This window comes from Loxodonta africana, chromosome 23 (assembly GCF_030014295.1).
Source record: "Loxodonta africana isolate mLoxAfr1 chromosome 23, mLoxAfr1.hap2, whole genome shotgun sequence".
Taxonomy (NCBI): Eukaryota; Metazoa; Chordata; class Mammalia; order Proboscidea; family Elephantidae; genus Loxodonta; species Loxodonta africana.
This window is the reverse complement of record NC_087364.1, coordinates 28,461,684-28,481,818: the sequence shown is the minus strand read 5'-3', so window position 1 is coordinate 28,481,818 and position 20,135 is coordinate 28,461,684.

The window sequence follows — 20,135 nt, the reverse complement described above, 5'->3', positions numbered from 1 at the left end:
ATGTGGTTCTTGTCTTTTGTTTTATTTATATGATGGGTTACATTCATTGTTTTTCTAATGTTGAACCATCCCTGCATATCTGGTATGAATCCCACTTGGTCATGGTGAATTATTTTTTTGATATGTTGTTGAATTCTATTGGCTAGAATTTTGTTGAGGATTTTTGCATCTAAGTTCATGAGGGATATTGGTCTATAATTTTCTTTTTTTGTGGTGCCTTTTACCTGGTTTTGGAAACCCTGTTGGCGTAGTGGTTAAGCGCTACGGGTGCTAACCAAGAGGTCAGCAGTTCGAATCTGCCAGGCGCTCCTTGGAAACTCTATCGGGCAGTTCTACTCTGTCTATAGGGTCGCTATGAGTTGGAATTGACTCGACGGCAGTGGGTTTGTTTTTGTTTTTTTTTTACCTGGTTTTGGTATGAGGGATATGCTGGCATCACTGAACGAGCTTGGGAGTGTTCCATCCTTTTCTAGGCTCTGAAATACCTTTAGTAGTAGTGATGTTAACTCTTCTCTGAAAGTTTGGTAGAATATTCCAGGGAAGCCTTCAGGCCAGGGCTTTTTTTTATTGGGAGTTTTAAAATTACCTTTTCAATGTCTTCTTTTGTTATGGGTTTATTTATTTGTTCTACCACTGTTTGTGTTAGTTTAGGTAGGTAGTGTGTTTCTAGAAATTCATCTGTTTCTTCTAGGTTTTCAAATTCGTTAGAGTACAATTTTTCATAGTAATCTGGTATGATTCTTTTAATTTCAGTTGGGTCTGTTGTGATATCTCCCATCTCATTTCTTATTTGGGTTACATGCTTTCTCTCCTGTTTTTCTTCTGTCAGTTTGGCCAATGGTTTATCAATTTAGTTAATTTTTTCAAAGAACCAGGTTTTGCTCTTGTTAACTCTTTCAATTGTTTTTCTGTTCTCTACTTCATTTAATTCTGCTCTAATTTTTATTGTTTGCTTTCTTCGGAGGATTTTGTTTATTGCTCTCTCTATTTGTTCAAGTTGTAGGGATAATTCTTTGATTTTGGCCCTTTCTTCTTTTTGGGTGTGTGCATTTATTGATATAAATTGTCCTCTGAGCACTGCTTTGGCTGTGTCTCAAAGGTTCTGATAGAAAGACTTTTCAGTCTCATTGGATTCTGTGAATTTCTTTATTCCATCCTTAATGTCTTCTATAACCCAGTTTTTTTTTTAATTAACTTTTATTAAGCTTCAAGTGAACATTTACAAATCCAATCAGTCTGTCACATGTAAGTTTACACACATCTTACTCCCTTCTCCCACTTGCTCTCCCCCTATTGAGTCAGCCCTTTCAGTCTCTCGTTTCGTGACAATTTTGCCAGCTTCCCTCTCTCTCTATCTTCCCATCCCCCCTCCAGTCAAGAGTTGCCAACACACTCTCAAGTGTCCACCTGATTTAATTAGCTCACTCTTCATCAGCATCTCTCTCCCCCCCACCGCCCCGCTGACCAGTCCCTTTCATGTCTGATGAGTTGTCTTCGGGGATGGTTCCTGTCCTGTGCCAACAGAAGGTCTGGGGAGCATTGCCGCCGGGATTCCTCTAGTCGCAGTCAGACCATTAAGTATGGTCTTTTTATGAGAATTTGGGGTCTGCATCCCACTGATCTCCTGCTCCCTCAGGAGTTCTCTGTTGTGCTCCCTGACAGGGCAGTCATCGATTGTGGCCGGGCACCAACTAGTTCTTCTGGTCTCAGGATGATGTAGGTCTCTGGTTCATGTGGCCCTTTCTGTCTCTTGGGTTCTTAGTTGTCGTGTGACCTTGGTGTTCTTCATTTTCCTTTGCTCCAGGTGGGTTGAGACCAATTGATGCATCTTAGATGGCCGCTTGTTAGAATTTAAGACCCTAGACGCCACATTTCAAAGTGGGATGCAGAATGTTTTCATAATAGAATTATTTAACCCAGTTGTTTTTTAAGCAGGCCGTTGTTCAGTTTCCCAGTGTTTGATTTCTTTTCCCTGCTTTTTCTATTATTTATTTCTACTTTTATGGCTTTATGGTCAGAGAAGATGCTTTGTAAGATTTCAATGTTTTGTATTTTGTTAAGGTTTGCTTTATGACCTAATATGTGGTCTATTCTAGAGAATGTTCCATGTGCATTGGAAAAGAAAGTATGCTTGGTTACTCTTGAGTGGAGTGTTCTGTATATGTCTACGAGGTCAGATTGGTTGATTGTGGCATTTAGATCTTCCATGTCTTTATTGAGCTTCTTTCTGAATGTTCTGTCCTTCACCACAAGTGGTGTGTTCAAGTTGCCTACTATTATTGTTGAACCGTCTATCTCAATTTTCAATGGTGTTATAGTTTCTTTTATGTATCTTGAAGCCCTGTCATGGGGTGCATAAATAATTAATATGGTTATATCCTTCTGGTATAAAAGAAAAAAGGTATACTGTCCCTTTAATCATTATATAGTGTTCCTTTGTGGTGAATTTAATTTTAAAATCTATTTTGTCAGAAATTAATATTGCCACTCCTGCATCTGACTACTCTGCCATCTTGTCCCACCTCCAAAAATGTGTATTTTTCTGCTGTTGGGTGGAGTGTTCTATATATGTCTATGAGGTCAAGTTGATTGATTTTGCCATTTAGATCTTTATCTTTGTTGAGTTTCTTTCTAGATGTTCTGTCCTTAACAGAGAGTGGTGTGTTGAAGTCTTCTAATATTATTGTCTGTCTATTTCTATAGCTGTCTATTTCTCTTTTCTGTGCGATAGAATTTATTTTATGTATTTTGGAGCCCTCTCATTGGGTGCGTAGATATTTATTAAGGTTATGTCTTCTTGGTGGATTGTCTCTTTAATCATTATATAATGCCCTTCTTTGTCTTTTATGGTTGATTTTACCTAAAGTCTATTTTATCTGAGATTAATATTGCCACTTCTGCTCTTTTTTGGCTACTGTTTGCTTGATATATTTTTTTCTGTCCTTTGATTGTTAATATACTTTTATCTCTGTGTCTAAGGTTTGTCTCTTGTAGACAGCATATGGATGGGTCATGCTTTTTTTTATTGATTCTGGCACTCTCTCTCTTTTGGCAGGTGCATTTAATCCATTTACATGCACTGTGATTATTGAGAAGTATTGAGTTTATCGCTGTCATATTGTGCTTTGTGTGTGTGTGGTACTGACATTTTCTTTGTTTTTCTTACTTCCCGTACTGAGTTCCTTTTGTTGTGGATTTTCTTTTCTTTCATTGTTATAGATCTTTATGTTTTTCTTCTGATGAGTAGGTTTGCAACTTTTTTATGGTTGTCTCAGTTATCTAGTGCTGCTATTACATAAATACCACAAGTGGATGACTTTAACAAAGTGAAATTTATTCTCTCACAATTTAGTAGTCTAGAAGTCCAAATTCAGAGTATCAGCTCCAGGGGAAGGCTTTCTCTGTCGGCTGTAAAGGTAGATCCTTGTCATCAGTCTTTTTCTGGTCTAGGAATTTCTCAGGCACAGGGACCCTGGGTCCAAAGGATCCACTGTGCTCCCAGTGCTGCTTTCTTGATGGTATGAGGTCCCCATGTCTCTCTGCTCACTTCTTTCTTTTACATCTCAAAAGAGACTGGCAAAAGACACCATCTAATCTTGTAGATTGAGTCCTGCCTCATTAACATAATTGCCTCTAATCTTATCTCATTAATGTAATAGAGATCGGATTTACAACAGGTGGAAAAATCACATCAGATGACAAAATGGTGGACAATCACACAATACTGGGAATCATGGCATAGCCAAGCTGACAGATATTTTGGGGGGACATAATTCAATCCATGACAATGGTTATCTTAAAGTTCACCCTTATCTTCCTAAGTTTGATCCAGTCTTTTATTACTTGATATTGCTTTGACTTCCTCTCCTTTTGAAAATTCTATACTTACACCATTAATCCCCTTTTATTGCTTTGGTGTTTTCATTTAAAGATTGACACCTCTGTTTTCCTATTTTAAGTATTTTAGCTTTGTTTTATTAGAGTTCTTTACCACTTACTAGGTTGGAATCTGGTTGATGCTGTTGTGTGTCCTAGACTCTGGTTGTTGTCTAACGTTGCTCTTTCTCTAACCAAAGGACTCCCTTTAATATTTCTTATAAATTTGGTTTGGTTTTTACAGATTCCCTTAATTTCTGTTTGTCTGGAAATGTCCTAAGTTTGCTACTGTATTTGGGAGTGACTTTTGCAGGATATGTTATTCTTAGTTGGCAGCCTTTTTCTTTCATATATGTCATCCCATTGCCTCCTTGCCTGTATAGTTTCTGCCAAGTAATCACAGCTTAGTCTTATTGTTTTTCCTTTGTAAGTGACTTTGTTTTTCTCAAGCTACTCTAAGGATTATTTCTTTTTCTTTGGTTTTGGCAAGTTTGATTATGATGTATCTTGGTGATTTTCTTTTGGTATCTATCTTACATGGGGTTCAATGAGCATCTTGGGTGGTCAGCTTTTCCTCATTCATGATATTTGGGAAGTTTTCTGCCAGTAAATCTTCAACAATCTTCTATGTGTTTTCCATTTTCTCCCTTGTTCTGGAACTCCAATCATGTGCAAATTTTTCCTTTTGGTTTTGTAATATGACAACACAGCATAGAATCATAAAGATGATAGTATGGTATAGCTCTATTCCATTTTGGTATATTATGCAATCTTTTGACATCGTATTTTCAAGGAGTTTTTAATGACAAGGTACAATGATCATTACACAATTCTAAGTAAAAACTGCAGGATAAAAGCAGTATGTAGAGTATGATAAATTATGGGTTGCAGAGACAGAAAAAAAGAAAGAAATATGAGATGGGGCCAAAATGGCAGAGTAGTCAGATGCTTCTGGTGATGCCTCTTACAACAAAGACCCAAAAAAACAAGCAAAACCATTATATTTATGACAAGCTAGAAACCCTGAACATCAAAGGCAAAGTTAGAAAATAGACTGAGCATCAGGGGGAGGGAGAGACGGTTCAGAAGAGGAGAGGAGTTGCTGGACTTGAATCGGCAGGAATCCTCAGGCGCCATTACCTTGAGCGACTGTGGCAGGACTGGCAGTAGTGTTCTGGATGTGATTTCCTCAGGGAGAGACAGTGAGCTGCACAAGCTACTCACACCTCCGGAACCAGAGAATAATGGCGCTCTAGGCAAAACTAAGTACTCGTGTTTATTTTACCATGACCCTAGCCCCTAAGCTAGCTTCAGTGGCTGTTGATTTCCCTGGGGCTGAAAAAGGTCCTGCTGTACATCCTGAGCCATTTTCCTGGCCTTGGAGAAGGCATAAATTCACAACTGGGGGAAAAGATAACTGCTAGCTCCACTAAGCTGGGAAGCTCAGGACAGAAGCAGCTCCTCCTCAGGCACAAATGTTCCATGGACTTTGAATACCTTTCACCTCTGCGTGGACATGTGTGGGCCTATTTCAGGAGAATAGGCCCTTGCTGGCAGACTGCAGCTGTTTCAGCAGTGCAGTGGAGAGGTGGGTGTTTGATGTTTGACACCACTTTGCCTATTAACCAGGGTCCTCACCTATTCACATCAGGGGCCTAACTGGTGGCTCCAACCACGTCACCTAGCCATCCACGGCAGGTGTCCAAGGATGAGGGGAATCTTCCAGTCCTTACAACCAAAAGTATAGGGTGCCCATGGTCCATCTTCAGAAGCCACCAACAGTGTGCTGTAGGGAATATGGATGCACTTTCCTCACAGACACATAGGGGACGTTTGTCAGCCCCCTGCCTTGTTCAGAATATGACCCCCTGCTGCAACCAAATACCTGTACCTACACCAATCACCCTGCCCCTCTAAGGCTATAGGACAGAGCCTGTACCACACACTTGATGAACAACTACCTGGACACCTGAGCTGAACCATTCAAAAAAAGGGAACGGACTCCTAGGCTCATACCTGGTAACACCTCTAGCCATATGGTAACAGGACGTTGGAGTTTCAAAGGCGAAAATAATCAAGCTATCTACTCAACCACCCTCTTTGGGCATATCAAAACAAAACAAAGCAAGAAGCTAGGATACAGTAAGCAAACAAAATAAACTAACACAATAACTTCTAGATGGCTCAGAGACAACAGTCAATATCCAATCACATAAAGAAGCAGGCCATGATGACTTCAACAAATTCTCAAAGCAAGGAATCAAGGAATCTTCCAGATAAAGGTATCTTCCTGGAATTACAAGATGCAGAATACAAAAGATTAATATACAGACCACTTCAGGACATCAGGAACAAGATCAGGAAGGAGATTGGACAAAATGCACAACAAGCCAAGGCACACACAGATAAAGCAGTTGAAGAAAATAAAAAGGTTATTTAAGAACGTAATGAAAAATTAAATACGCTGCAAGAATCCATAGAGAAACAGCAATCAGAAATTCAGATGATTAACAATAAAATTATAGAATTAGACAACTCAATAGAAAGACAGAGGAGCAGAATTGCAGAAATAGAAGTCAGAATTAGTGAAATTGAAGATAAAATACTTGGCATCAATATATTTGAACAAAAATCAGATAAAAGAATTAAAAAATGAAGAAACCCTGAGAATTATGTGGGACTCTATCAAGAGAAATAACCTATGAGTGATTGGAGTACCAGAACAGGAAGGGATAACAGAAAGTACAGAGAGAATTGTTGAAGATGTGTTGGCAGAACATTTCCCTGATATTGTGAAAGATGTGAAGATATCTATCCAAGATGCTCATCAAACACCACATAAGGTAGATCTCAAAGAAAGTCACCAAGACATATTATAATCAAACTTGCCAAAACCAAAGATAAAGAGAGAATTTTAAGAGTGTCTAGGGATAAACGAAAAATCACCTACAAAGAGGAGTCAATAAGAATAAGCTGAGACTACTCGGCAGAAACCATGGAGGCAAGAAGGCAATGGGATGACTTATATAAAGCACTGAAGGAAAAAAAACTGCCAGCCAAGAATCATATATCCAATAAAACTTTCTCTCAAATATGAGGGCGAAATTAGGATATTTGCAGATAAACAGAAGTTTAGGGAATTTGTAAAAGCAAAACTAAAACTAAAAGAAATACTAGAGGGAGTTCTCTGGTTAGAAAATCAATAATATCAGATATCAAACCAAGACTAGAACAAAGGAAAGAGCAACCTTATGTCAACCCAGATGGAGAAATAACAAAAATAAGTCAAGATTAAAAAAAAAATGCCCAAAACAGGGAAACAGTGGTGTCATTATATAAAAGAAGACAACATTTAAATAATAAAGAGGAACTAAGAAATGTAGTCATAGATCTTTCATATGGACAGGAAGTCAAGGCAATATAAAGAAATAAAAGATTAGGTTTAACCTAGAAAAATAGGGGTAAATATTAAGGTAACCACAAGGGAAAGTAACAATCCTACTCATCAAAATAAAATACAAGAAAAAATAAAGACTTAGCAAAAATAAAATCAACAACAATGATTAAGAGGAAAAGACAATATATAAAAATAAACTGCTTAGCACAAAAAATCAAGTGGGAAAAAGATACTGTCAACAACACACAAAAAAAGACATCAAAATGACAGTACTAAACTCATAAAACTCATACCTATCTATAATTACACTGAATGTAAATGGACTAACTGCACCAACAAAAAGTCAGAGAGTGGCAGAATGGATTAAAAAACACAATCTGTCTATATGCTGCCTACAAGAGACACACCTTAGACTTAAAGACAAAAACAAACTAAAACTCAAAGGAAGAAAAAAATATATATCAAGCAAACAACAATCAAAAAAGAGCAGGAATGGCAATATTAATTTGTGACAAAATAGAATTTAAAGTCAATCCACCACAAAGGATAAGGAAGGACACTATACAATGATTAAAGGGACAATACACCAGGAGGATATAACCATATTAAATATTTATGCACCCAATGACAGAGCTTCAGGGTACATAAAAGAAACTATAACAGCACTGAAAAGTGAAATAGACAGCTCCACAATAAAATAGGAGACTTCAACATGCCACTTTCGGTGAAGGACAGAACATCCAAAAAGAAGCTCAATAAAGACATGGAAGACCTAAATGCCACAATCAACCAACTTGTCCTCGTAGACATATACAGGACACTCCACCCAACATCAGCCAAGTATACTTTCTTTTCCAAAGCACATAGAACGTTCTCTAGAATAGACCCCATATTAGGTAATAAAACCAAACCAAAACCAAACCCAGTGCCGTCGAGTTGATTCCAACTCATAGAGACCCTATAGGACAGAGTAGAACTGCCCCATAGAGTTTCCAAGGAGTGCCTGGCAGATGTGAACTGCCTACCCTTTGGTTAGCAGCGGTAGCTCTTAAACATTACGCCACCAGGGTTTCCATTAGGTCATAAAGGAAGCCTTAACAAAATACAAAACATTGAAATTTTACAATATGCCTTCCTGACCATAAGGCCATAAAAGTAGAAATAAATAATAGAAAAAGCAGGGAAAAGAAATCAAACACTGGGAAACTGAACAACGGCCTGCTTAAAAAACAACTGGGTTAAATAATTCTATTATGAAAACATTCTGCATCCCACTTTGAAATGTGGCGTCTAGGGTCTTAAATTCTAACAAGCGGCCATCTAAGATGCATCAATTGGTCTCAACCCACCTGGAGCAAAGGAAAATGAAGAACACCAAGGTCACACGACAACTAAGAACCCAAGAGACAGAAAGGGCCACATGAACCAGAGACCTACATCATCCTGAGACCAGAAGAACTAGTTGGTGCCCGGCCACAATCGATGACTGCCCTGTCAGGGAGCACAACAGAGAACTCCTGAGGGAGCAGGAGATCAGTGGGATGCAGACCCCAAATTCTCATAAAAAGACCATACTTAATGGTCTGACTGCGACTAGAGGAATCCCGGCGGCAATGCTCCCCAGACCTTCTGTTGGCACAGGACAGGAACCATCCCCGAAGACAACTCATCAGACATGAAAGGGACTGGTCAGCGGGGCGGTGGGGGGGAGAGAGATGCTGATGAAGAGTGAGCTAATTAAATCAGGTGGACACTTGAGAGTGTGTTGGCAACTCTTGACTGGAGGGGGGATGGGAAGATAGAGAGAGAGGGAAGCTGGCAAAATTGTCACGAAACGAGAGACTGAAAGGGCTGACTCAATAGGGGGAGAGCAAGTGGGAGAAGGGAGTAAGATGTGTGTAAACTTACATGTGACAGACTGATTGGATTTGTAAATGTTCACTTGAAGCTTAATAAAAGTTAATTAAAAAAAAAACTGGGTTATAGAAGACATTAAGGATGGAATAAAGAAATTCACAGAATCCAATGAGACTGAAAAGTCTTTCTATCAGAACCTTTGAGACACAGCCAAAGCAGTGCTCAGAGGACAATTTATATCAATAAATGCACACACCCAAAAAGAAGAAAGGGCCAAAATCAAAGAATTATCCCTACAACTTGAACAAATAGAGAGAGCAATAAACAAAATCCTCCGAAGAAAGCAAACAATAAAAATTAGAGCAGAATTAAATGAAGTAGAGAACAGAAAAACAATTGAAAGAGTTAACAAGAGCAAAACCTGGTTCTTTGAAAAAATTAACTAAATTGATAAACCATTGGCCAAACTGACAGAAGAAAAACAGGAGAGAAAGCATGTAACCCAAATAAGAAATGAGATGGGAGATATCACAACAGACCCAACTGAAATTAAAAGAATCATACCAGATTACTATGAAAAATTGTACTCTAACGAATTTGAAAACCTAGAAGAAACAGATGAATTTCTAGAAACACACTACCTACCTAAACTAACACAAACAGTGGTAGAACAAATAAATAAACCCATAACAAAAGAAGACATTGAAAAGGTAATTTTAAAACTCCCAATAAAAAAAAGCCCTGGCCTGAAGGCTTCCCTGGAATATTCTACCAAACTTTCAGAGAAGAGTTAACATCACTACTACTAAAGGTATTTCAGAGCCTAGAAAAGGATGGAACACTCCCAAGCTCGTTCAGTGATGCCAGCATATCCCTCATACCAAAACCAGGTAAAAAAAAAACAAAAACAAACCCACTGCCGTCGAGTCAATTCCAACTCATAGCGACCCTATAGACAGAGTAGAACTGCCCGATAGAGTTTCCAAGGAGCGCCTGGCAGATTCGAACTGCTGACCTCTTGGTTAGCACCCGTAGCGCTTAACCACTACGCCAACAGGGTTTCCAAAACCAGGTAAAAGGCACCACAAAAAAAGAAAATTATAGACCAATATCCCTCATGAACTTAGATGCAAAAATCCTCAACAAAATTCTAGCCAATAGAATTCAACAACATATCAAAAAAATAATTCACCATGACCAAGTGGGATTCATACCAGATATGCAGGGATGGTTCAACATTAGAAAAACAATGAATGTAACCCATCATATAAATAAAACAAAAGACAAGAACCACATGATCTTATCAGTTCATGCAGAAAAGGCATTTGACAAGGTCTAACACCCATTCAGGACAAAAACTCTCAGCAAAATAGGGATAGAAGGAAAATTCCTTAACATAATAAAGGGCATTTATGCAAAGCCAACAGCGACATCATCCTAAATGGAGAGAGTCTGAAAGCATTCCCCTTGAGAACGGGAACCAGACAAGGATGCGTTTTACCACCACTCTTATTCAATATCGTGCTAGAGTTCCTAACCAGAGCAATTAGGCTAGATAAGGAAATAAAGGGTATCCAGATTGGTAAGGAAGAAGTAAAAGTATCTCTATTTGCACATGACATGATCTTAAACATAGAAAACCCTAAAGAACCCTCAAGAAAACTGCTGAAACTAGTAGAAGAGTTCAGCAGAGTATCAGGATACAAGATAAACACAGAAGAATCAGTTGGATTCCTCTACACCAACAAAGAGAATGCCGAAGAGGAAATCACCAAATCAATACCATTTACAGTAGCCCCAAGAAGATAAAAATACTTAGGAGTAAGTCTAACCAGAGATGTGAAAGACCTATGCAAAGAAAACTACAAGACACTACTGCAAGAAACCAAAGGAGACCTACATAAGTGGGAAAACATACCTTATTCATGGATAGGAAGACTCAACATTGTAAAAATGTCTATTCTACGGAAAGCAATCTATAGAGACAACGCAATTCCAATCGAAAATTCCAATGACACTTTTTAATGAGATGGAGAAACGAATCAACAACTTCATACGGAAGGGAAAGAGGCCCCAAGTAAGTAAAGCATTGCTGAAAAAGAAAAACAAAGTGGGAGGCCTCGCACTACCTGATTTTAGAACCTATTGTACCACCACAGTAGTCAGAACAGCCTGGTACTGGTACAACAACAAATACATAGATCAATGGAACAGAAGTGAGAATCCAGGCATAAATCCATCCCCATATGAGCAGCTGATATTTGACAAAGGCCCAAAGTCAGTTAAATGGGGAAAAGACAGTCTGTTTAACAAATGGTGCTGGCATAACTGGATATCCATCTGCAAAGAAATGACACAAGACCCATACCTCACACCATGCACAAAAACTAACTCAAAATGGATCAAAGATCTAAGTATAAAATCTAAAACGATAAAGATCATGGAAGAAAAAATAGGGACAATGCTCGGAACCCTAATACATGGCATAACCAGTATATAAAATGTTACTAACAATGCACGAACACCAGAAACTAGATAACTGGGAGCTCCTAAAGATCAAACACCTATGTTCATCCAAAGACTTCACCAAAAGAGTAAAAAGATTACCTACAGACTGGGAGAAAGTTTTTAGCCGTGACATTTCCAATCAGTGTCTGATTCTCTAAAATCTACATGATACTGCAAAACTCAAGAACGAAAAGACAAATAACCCAATTAAAAAATGGGCAAAGGATATGAACAGGCACTTCACCAAAGAAGACATTCAGGCACCTAACAGATACATGCGGAAATGCTCATGATCATTAGTTATTAGAGAAATGCAAATCAAAACTACAATGAGATACCATCTCACTCCAACAACGCTGGCATTAATCCAAAAAACACAGAATAATAAATGTTGGAGAGGTTGTGGAGAGACTGGAACACATACACTGCTGGTGGGAATGTAAAATGGTACAACCACTTTGGAAATTGATTTGGCGCTTTCTTAAAAAGCTAGAAATAGCACTACCATACCATCCAGCAATCTCACTCCTTGGAATATATCCTAGAGAAATAAGAGCCTTTACACGAACAGATATATGCACACCCACGTTCATTGCAGCACTGTTTACAATATCAAAAAGATGGAAGCAACCAAGGTGCCCATCAACGCATGAATGGATAAATAAATTATGGTATATTCACACAATGGAATACTACCCACCGATAAAGAACAGTGATGAATCCGTGAGCCATTTCCAAACATGGCGGTATCTGGCAGGCATTATGCTGAGTGAAATTAGTTGCAAAAGGACAAATGTTGTATAAGACCACTATTATAATAACTGGAGAAACAGTTTAAACAGAGAAGAAAATATTCTTTGATGGTTACAAGGGTGGGGAGGGAGTGAGGGAGAGAGGTATTCACTAGTTAGATAGTAGACAAGAACTATTTTAGGTGAAAGGAAAGACAACACACGATACAGGAGAGGTCAGCACAACTGGACTAAACCAAAAGCAACGAAGTTTCCTGAATAAACTGAATGCTTTGCCAAGGCCAGCATAGCAGGGGCGGGGGTTTGGGGACCATGGTTTCAGGGGACATCTATGTCAATTGGTATAATAAAATCTGTTAAGAAAACATTCTGCATCCCACTTTGGAGAGTGGCGTCTGGGGTCATAAATGCTAGTAAGCGGCCATCTAAGATGCATCACTTGGTCTCAACCCACATGGAGCAAAGGAGAACGACGAGAACCAAAGACACAAGGTAATTATGAGCCCAAGAGACAGAAAGGGCCACATAAATCAGAGACTCCATCAGAATGAGATCAGAAGAACTAGATGTTGCCTGGCTACCACCAATCACTGCCCTGACAGGGAACACAACAAAGAATCCCTGGTGGAGCAGGAGAGCAGTGGCATGCAGACCTCAAATTCTAGTAAAAAGGCCAGTCTGGGACGAGAAAGACCCCAGAGGTCATGGTTCCCAGACCTGCTGTTAGCCCAAGACTGGAAGCATTCCGAAAGCCAACTATTCAGACAGGGATTGGACTGGATTATAAGATAGAAAATGATACTGGTGAGGAGTGAGCTTCTTGGCTCAAGTAGACACATTAGACTATGTGGGCAGCTCCTGTCTGGAGGGGAGGTGAGAAGGCAGAGGGGAACAGAAGCTGGCTGAATGGACATGGAGAATACAGGATGGAGAGAAGGAGTGTGCTGTCTCACTAGGGGGAGAATAACTAGAAGTACATACAAGCTGTATATAAATTTTTGTATAAGACTGACTTGATTTGCAAAATTTCACTTAAAGCAGGATAAAAAGAAAAATAAAAAAAGAAAGGGATAAGAAACATATGGCATTTTCCAAGCATATTTGATCTCAGAATCCTAACACCAGTGGGCACTTGTTTTATATTTTATCATTTGGGTGATATGAGGAAGCTAATAAACAAAATGAAGACTCCTGGTGGCGCAATGGTTAATTGCTTGGCTACTAACAGAAAGGTCAGCAGCTCAAACCTCCCAGCCGCTTCTTGTGAGAAAGATGTGGCAGTCTGCTTCCTTATAGATTTACAGCCTTGGAAATCCTAGAGAGTAGTTCTACTCCGCCTTATAGGGTCACTATGAGTCTGAATCAACTCAGTGGCAATGTGTTTGTTTGTCTCCCCTGCTTTGGTAATAAACAAATAAGTTAACATGGATAGGCATTAAAAAAAAAAAAGTATACATTCTTTTCCAACAGACATGGAGCATTCTCCAGAATAGACCATATCTTAGGCCACAAAGCAACTCTCAATAGAATCCAAAATACCAAAATAATACAAAGCATTCTCTCTGATTACAATGCCATAAAAGTAGAAATGAATAACAGGAAAACCAGGGGAAAAAATTCTAATACATAGAAATTGAGTAACACCGTCCTTAAAAACAACTGGATAATAGAAGAAATGAAAGATGGAATTGAAAAAAATACCTAGAATTAAATGAGAATGAAAGCACATCAGACCGAAGCCTTTGCGTCACAGCAAAGGCATTGCTCAGAGGTCAATTTATAGCAATAAATACACAGGTCAAGAAAGAAGGATGGACCAAAATCAAAGGCTAGCTCTAGAACTTGAAAAAAGTAGCAAACAGCAAAAGGAGCCCACAATCCACCAGAAATATGGAAATAATAAACACTATCCCATTACCCATTGCCTTTGAGTCGATTCCAACTCATAGCGACCCTATATGACAAAGTATAACTGCCCCATAATTTCCAAAGGGTTTCCAAGGAACAGCTAGTGGAGTCAAACTGTCGGCCTTTTTTTTTTTTTTTAATTGTGCTTTAGGTGAAACTTTACAGCTCAAGTTAATTTCTGATTCAAAAATTCATACACATATTGTTTTGTGATATTGGTTCCAATCCCCACAATGTGACAGCACGCTCCCCCTTTCCACCCTGGATTGCCTGTGTCCATTCGACCAATTTCTGTCCCTTCCTGCCTCCTCATCCTGCTTTTGAACAGGAGCTGCCCATTTGGTCTCATATATCTGACTGAACTAAGAAGCATGTTCCTCACGTGTATTATTTTTGTTTTATAGTTCTGTCTAATCTTGGTCTGAAGAGTGGGCTTTGAGAATAGTTTCAGTTCTGGGTTAACAGAGTGTCTGGGGGCCATAGTTTTGGGGGTCCCTCCAGTTACTGTCAGATCATTAAGTCGTATTTTTACATGAATTTAAATTCTGTTCTACATTTTTCTCTTGCACTGTCCAGGGCCCTCTATTGTGATCCCTGCCCGAGTAGTTGCTGGTGGTAACCAGGCACCGTCTAGTTGTTCTGAGCTCAGTTTGGTGGAGGCTGTGGTTGATGTGGTCCATTAGTTCTCTGAACTACTCCTTCTCTTGCATCTTTGGTTTTCTTCATTCTCCTTTGCTCCAGCTGGGATGAGACCAATAGATGTATCTTAGACGGCCTCTTGCAGGCTTTTAAGATCCCAGGTGTTGCTCACCAAAGTGGGATGTAGAACATTTTTTTGATAAGCTATGTTATGCCAATTGACCTAGATATCCCCTGAAACTATGGTCTCCAGGCCCCGGCCCCTCCTACTCTGTCCCTCAAAGTGTTTGGTTGTGTCTAGGAAACTTCTTTACTTTTGCTTTGGTCCAGTTGTGCTGACTTCCCCTGTATTGTGTGTTTTCCTTCCCTTCACCAAAGTTAACCCTTGTCTACTATCTAGTTGATGATTTCCCCCCCCCCACCTCTGCACAAATTGACCTTTTGGTTAGCAGTGGAACACTTGGCCATTGCACCACCAGGGCTTCATAATAAAGAGCAGAGAAGAAATAAATGAAATAGAGAATAGAAAAACAATAGAAAGAATCAATAAGACCGAAAGTTGGTCCTTCGAAAAGATCAACAAAACCATTGGCCAAATTGACAAAAGAAAAACAGGAGAGAAAGCAAATAACCTAAGTAAGAAATGAGATGGGGGGCATTACAACACACTCAACTGAAATAAAAAGATCGTAACGGAATACTTTGAAAAATTATACTCAAATTTGAGAACCTAGAGGAAATGGACAAATTTCTAGAAACACGCTACCTACCTAAACTAACACAAGCTGAGATAGAAAATCTGAACACACCCATAACAAGAGAAGAAACTGAAGAGGTAATAAAGAAACTGCAAAAAAAAAAAAAAGCCCTGGCACAGATGGCTTCACCAGAAAATTCTACCATTCAGAGAAGAGCTCACACCAGTTCTACTCAAAAAAAGCCCTGGCCCAGATGACTTCACTAGAAAATTCTGCCAAACATTCAGAGAGGTGCTCATATCAGTTCTACTCAAACTGTTCTCAGAGCATAGAAAAGAAAGGATTACTTCTGAATTCATTCTGTAAAGCCAACATAACCCTGATACCAAAGCCAGGCAAAGGCACCACAAAAATAAAAAAAAAGGAAATTACAGACCGATATCTTTCATGAATATAGATGCAAAAATTCTCAACAAAACTTCCAGTAGATATCAGCATCATATCATAAATAAAATAATACACCATGACCAAGTGAGATTCATACTACGTAAGCAAGGATGGTTCAACATTAGAAAATCAGTCAGCATAATCCACCTGATAAATAGACCAAAAGAAAAGAATCACATGACCATCCCAACCCACCCAGAAAAGGCATTTGATAAAGTCCAACACCCATTCCTGATTAAAATAAAAAAATTTTTTTTTTCAATAAAACAGGAATAGAAGGGAAATTCCTCACCATAATAAAGGGTGTTTTTTTTTTTTTTTATACAAAACCAGGAAACCCTGGTGGCATAGTGGCTAAGTGCTACAGCTGCTAACCAAAGGGTCGGCAGTTCGAATCCTCCAGGCAGTCCTTGGAAACTCTATGGGGCAGTTACACTCTGTCCTATAGGGCCTCTATGAGTCAGAATGGACTTGATGGCACTGGGCTTGGTTTTGGTATATGTTAATAAAATTATTCAATTATTCATCCACTAAAAATTAAAACGCAAATAAAAATGTAAAAAAAAATCATTGCTTCCATGACGGCAGAATTTATCACATTAAAAAAACAAATGTCTTAGTCATTTAGTGCTGCTGTAACAGAACTACCACATGTGGATGGCTTTAACAAACGGAAATTTATTTTCTCACAATCTAGTAGTATAGAAGTTCAAATTCAGGGTGGCAGCTCCAAGGGTAGGCTTTCTCTCTCTGTCTGCTCTGGAGGAAGGTCCTTCTCATCAATCTTTCCCTGGACTAGGAGTTTCTCCGAACAGAAACCCTGGGTCCAAAGAATGCCCTCTGCTTCCTGCACTGCTTTCTTGGTGGTATGAGGTCTGCCTGTTTCTCTGCTCACTTCTCTCTTTTATATCTCAAAAGAGATTGGTTTAAGACACTTATCTTGTAGATCTCATCAGTATAACTGCCACTAATCCGTCTCATTAACATCATAGTGATAGGATTTACAACACATAGGAAAATCACACCAGATGACAAAACGGTGGACAATCACACAATACTGGAAATCTTGGCCTAGCCAAGTTGACAGATATTTTGGGGGGATACAATATAATCCACGACACCAAATAACTTGTCTATGTGTTTGTCTTCTCCACAGAGTGAGCATCCTGATGTTGGGGACTATACCTTAGTTATTTTGTTTTCTTGCTTCCTTGCTCAGTGCCTGGTATGTAGTAGGCACTCAATGCATGTTTGTGAAAGAAAGAAGGAAGGTAGTAAAGAAGGGAGGAATTGACTCAGAATGGAAGGAATGAGGAAGAAGAAGGGAGGCCTATAGAGAGTTGAGCAGGGCTAAAGAGTAAATAGGTTTCCTCTGCTGAGCCCACCAGAAAATCAACCATTGGTGGAGGGAGATGGCTCTGCAAAGAGCAATTTTGGCCGGAAGAGTAGACCTAAGTCAAAAAAAAGAACACTTTACCTTATTCCTTTGGCCGCTCAAAAAGTGTCACAGCTCTTCACTCAAACAGAATAGGCAGAGTTGACCTTGAGGCTGAGCATCAGAGACGAAGACCAGGAAGTGACAACAGGGAGTGTCCATCACGCTGCAGCCGTGTTCACAGGGACTGACCTTCACTGACTGCAGCATAGCTGGGAGGTGAAAGGACTATAGCTGGGGAAGAAAACATGAAGAACACGGGCCCCTAGAGTGCAATTTTTATGGATAAAGCATCCCCATTCCCACATACCCCCATTATACTGTCATAAACCTGACAATTCCTTGTCATATAATTCAGATACATCTATTTCAATCCACATCCTTTCTCATCACAAACTATAATTTGCATTGAAAATTGGCTGGTTTGGTTGTTACTGAATACAGCGATCTGATTTGTAAAGTTAGGAGGCTGTGAGGATTGTAATTAAAGCTATTAATATAATGAATTAAAAATTATGAAAGATACAGCCACTTTGGAAAACAGTTTGGCAGCTTTCTAAAAAGCTAGACAAATTTACCTTATTACACTGCAATTCCACTCCTGTTATGGATTGAATTGTGTCCCCGAAAAATATGCGTTATAAATCCTAATTGCTGTGTCTATGGTTATAATCCCATTTGGGATAGAGTTGTCTTTGTTGTTAATAAGACAGGATTAGTGTAGGGTGTGTTTAACATCAATTTCTTTTGAGATATAAAAGAGATTAAACAAGAGAAAGAAGCAGAGACAGGGGAAGAGAGATGCCAAACCACATGAAGATCATCCAGGATCAGCTCAGAAGAGACAAGGCCCTTCCTCCAGAGCTGACAGAGAAAGAAAGCCTTTCCCTAGAGCCTTCACTCTGAATTAAGACTTCTAGCCTCCTAAATTGTGAGAAAATAAATTTCAGTTTGTGAAAACCATCCACTTGTGGTGTTTCTGTTGTAGCAGAAATAACTAAGATAACTAGATCACTGGATAACTAAGACAGAATTTGGAACTGAGAGTGGGGTATTTCTCCAATAAATACCTAAAATGTGGAAGTGCTTTTGGAATTGGGTAATGGGTAGAGGCTGGAAAAGTTTTAAGGTGCCTAATAGTAAAAGCTTAGATTGCCTTGAAAAGACTATTGGTAGAATTACGTACATCAAAAGTGATTCTGGTGAGGGCTCAGAAGAAAGTAAGGAGAGCTACAGAGAAATTCTCCATCATCTTAGAGAATACACATGGCATCAGCAATGGAAAGTTGATAGAAACGTGGACGTTAAATGTGTTTCTGGCAAAGCTTTAAAAGAAAATGGTGAACATGTGATTGGACAATGGAAGAAGGGCAATGCATTTTATGCAGTGGCAAAAGAGTTGTATGAATTATGTTCAAATGTTTGAAGGAAGGTAGAACTGGTAAGGGATGAACTTGGATATGGCTGATGAGATTTCTAAGCAAGATCTTATAGTAAAATTAAAATGTGAGAGGAAAGAGATAGACTTAGAAATGAACAGTGCAAAATGAAAACAGAGCTTAAAGATTTGGCAAATTCTGTTACAAACACATCCTAGAATGTTCACCAAGGATGTGGCTATGTAATCTTTTGTTAAAGAGATTAAGCCTGTGACTACTGGATCTAACCAACTACCACAGCAGAAAATCCATCAATTTAGGTTGAAGGTAACAGAGAAAGAATGGAAGGAAAAGAACTCTCTGCCTCATGAAATTCTATAGGCAGGAAACAGGTCAAAGGAGCTACATCCACAAGAAAAGAAAAGGGCCATTCCTGAAGCAGCTCAAAAATCAGCAGAACTATTTGAAGGAGTATGGGAAACAGGGCCTCACAGTGTCAACATGTGGGACGACGGTCTCCTGGATCTCAAAGGGTGGGACCACATCCTTGTAGGTTTCAAAGAGTCATCTTCACCACCTTGGTTCCAGAGTGTGGAGCTGCCTTTAAGGCATGCTAGGGGGATGGGTCTGCAGCCCAAAGCTGAGGGGGATGGGGCTGCTAATTCTTTTCTATTATTCAAAATATTCTTATTTACTGAGTCCTGTATTCAGGCCCTCTCAATGTCTCAGAACACAATGAAATCTCTATCCTTAAAGAAATTTGTTTAAAATTGTACATGGTTCAAGCTTACCCACTGAACATTTTAGATATGAAAGGAGAAATTAGTGATTATTAATTTTTATGTAACATATTTACTTTGTTTTTAAACTTTATTGAGGTAAAATCTAAATTATTCATATATCATAAAATTTACACTCAAGAAGTGTACCATTCAATCCTTTTAAGTAAGCTTACCATGTTGTACAACTCTTTCCATAATCCAGTTTTAGAATCTCATCATCGCAATATCTCTCATGTCCATTTACCATTACCCACCAAGAAACCACTAATCTGCTTTCTATCTCTATAGATTTACCTCTTCTAAACATTTCATGTAAATAGAATCATGCAATATGTGGTCTTCTCCTCACTCATGTAGCTGCAGGGACTGATGAACCCAAGATTGGCAGGTCAGATAGCAAGCTGCTGGCTCACAGACTGTGGAGGCTGACGAATCCAAGATTAGCAGAGAAGACAGC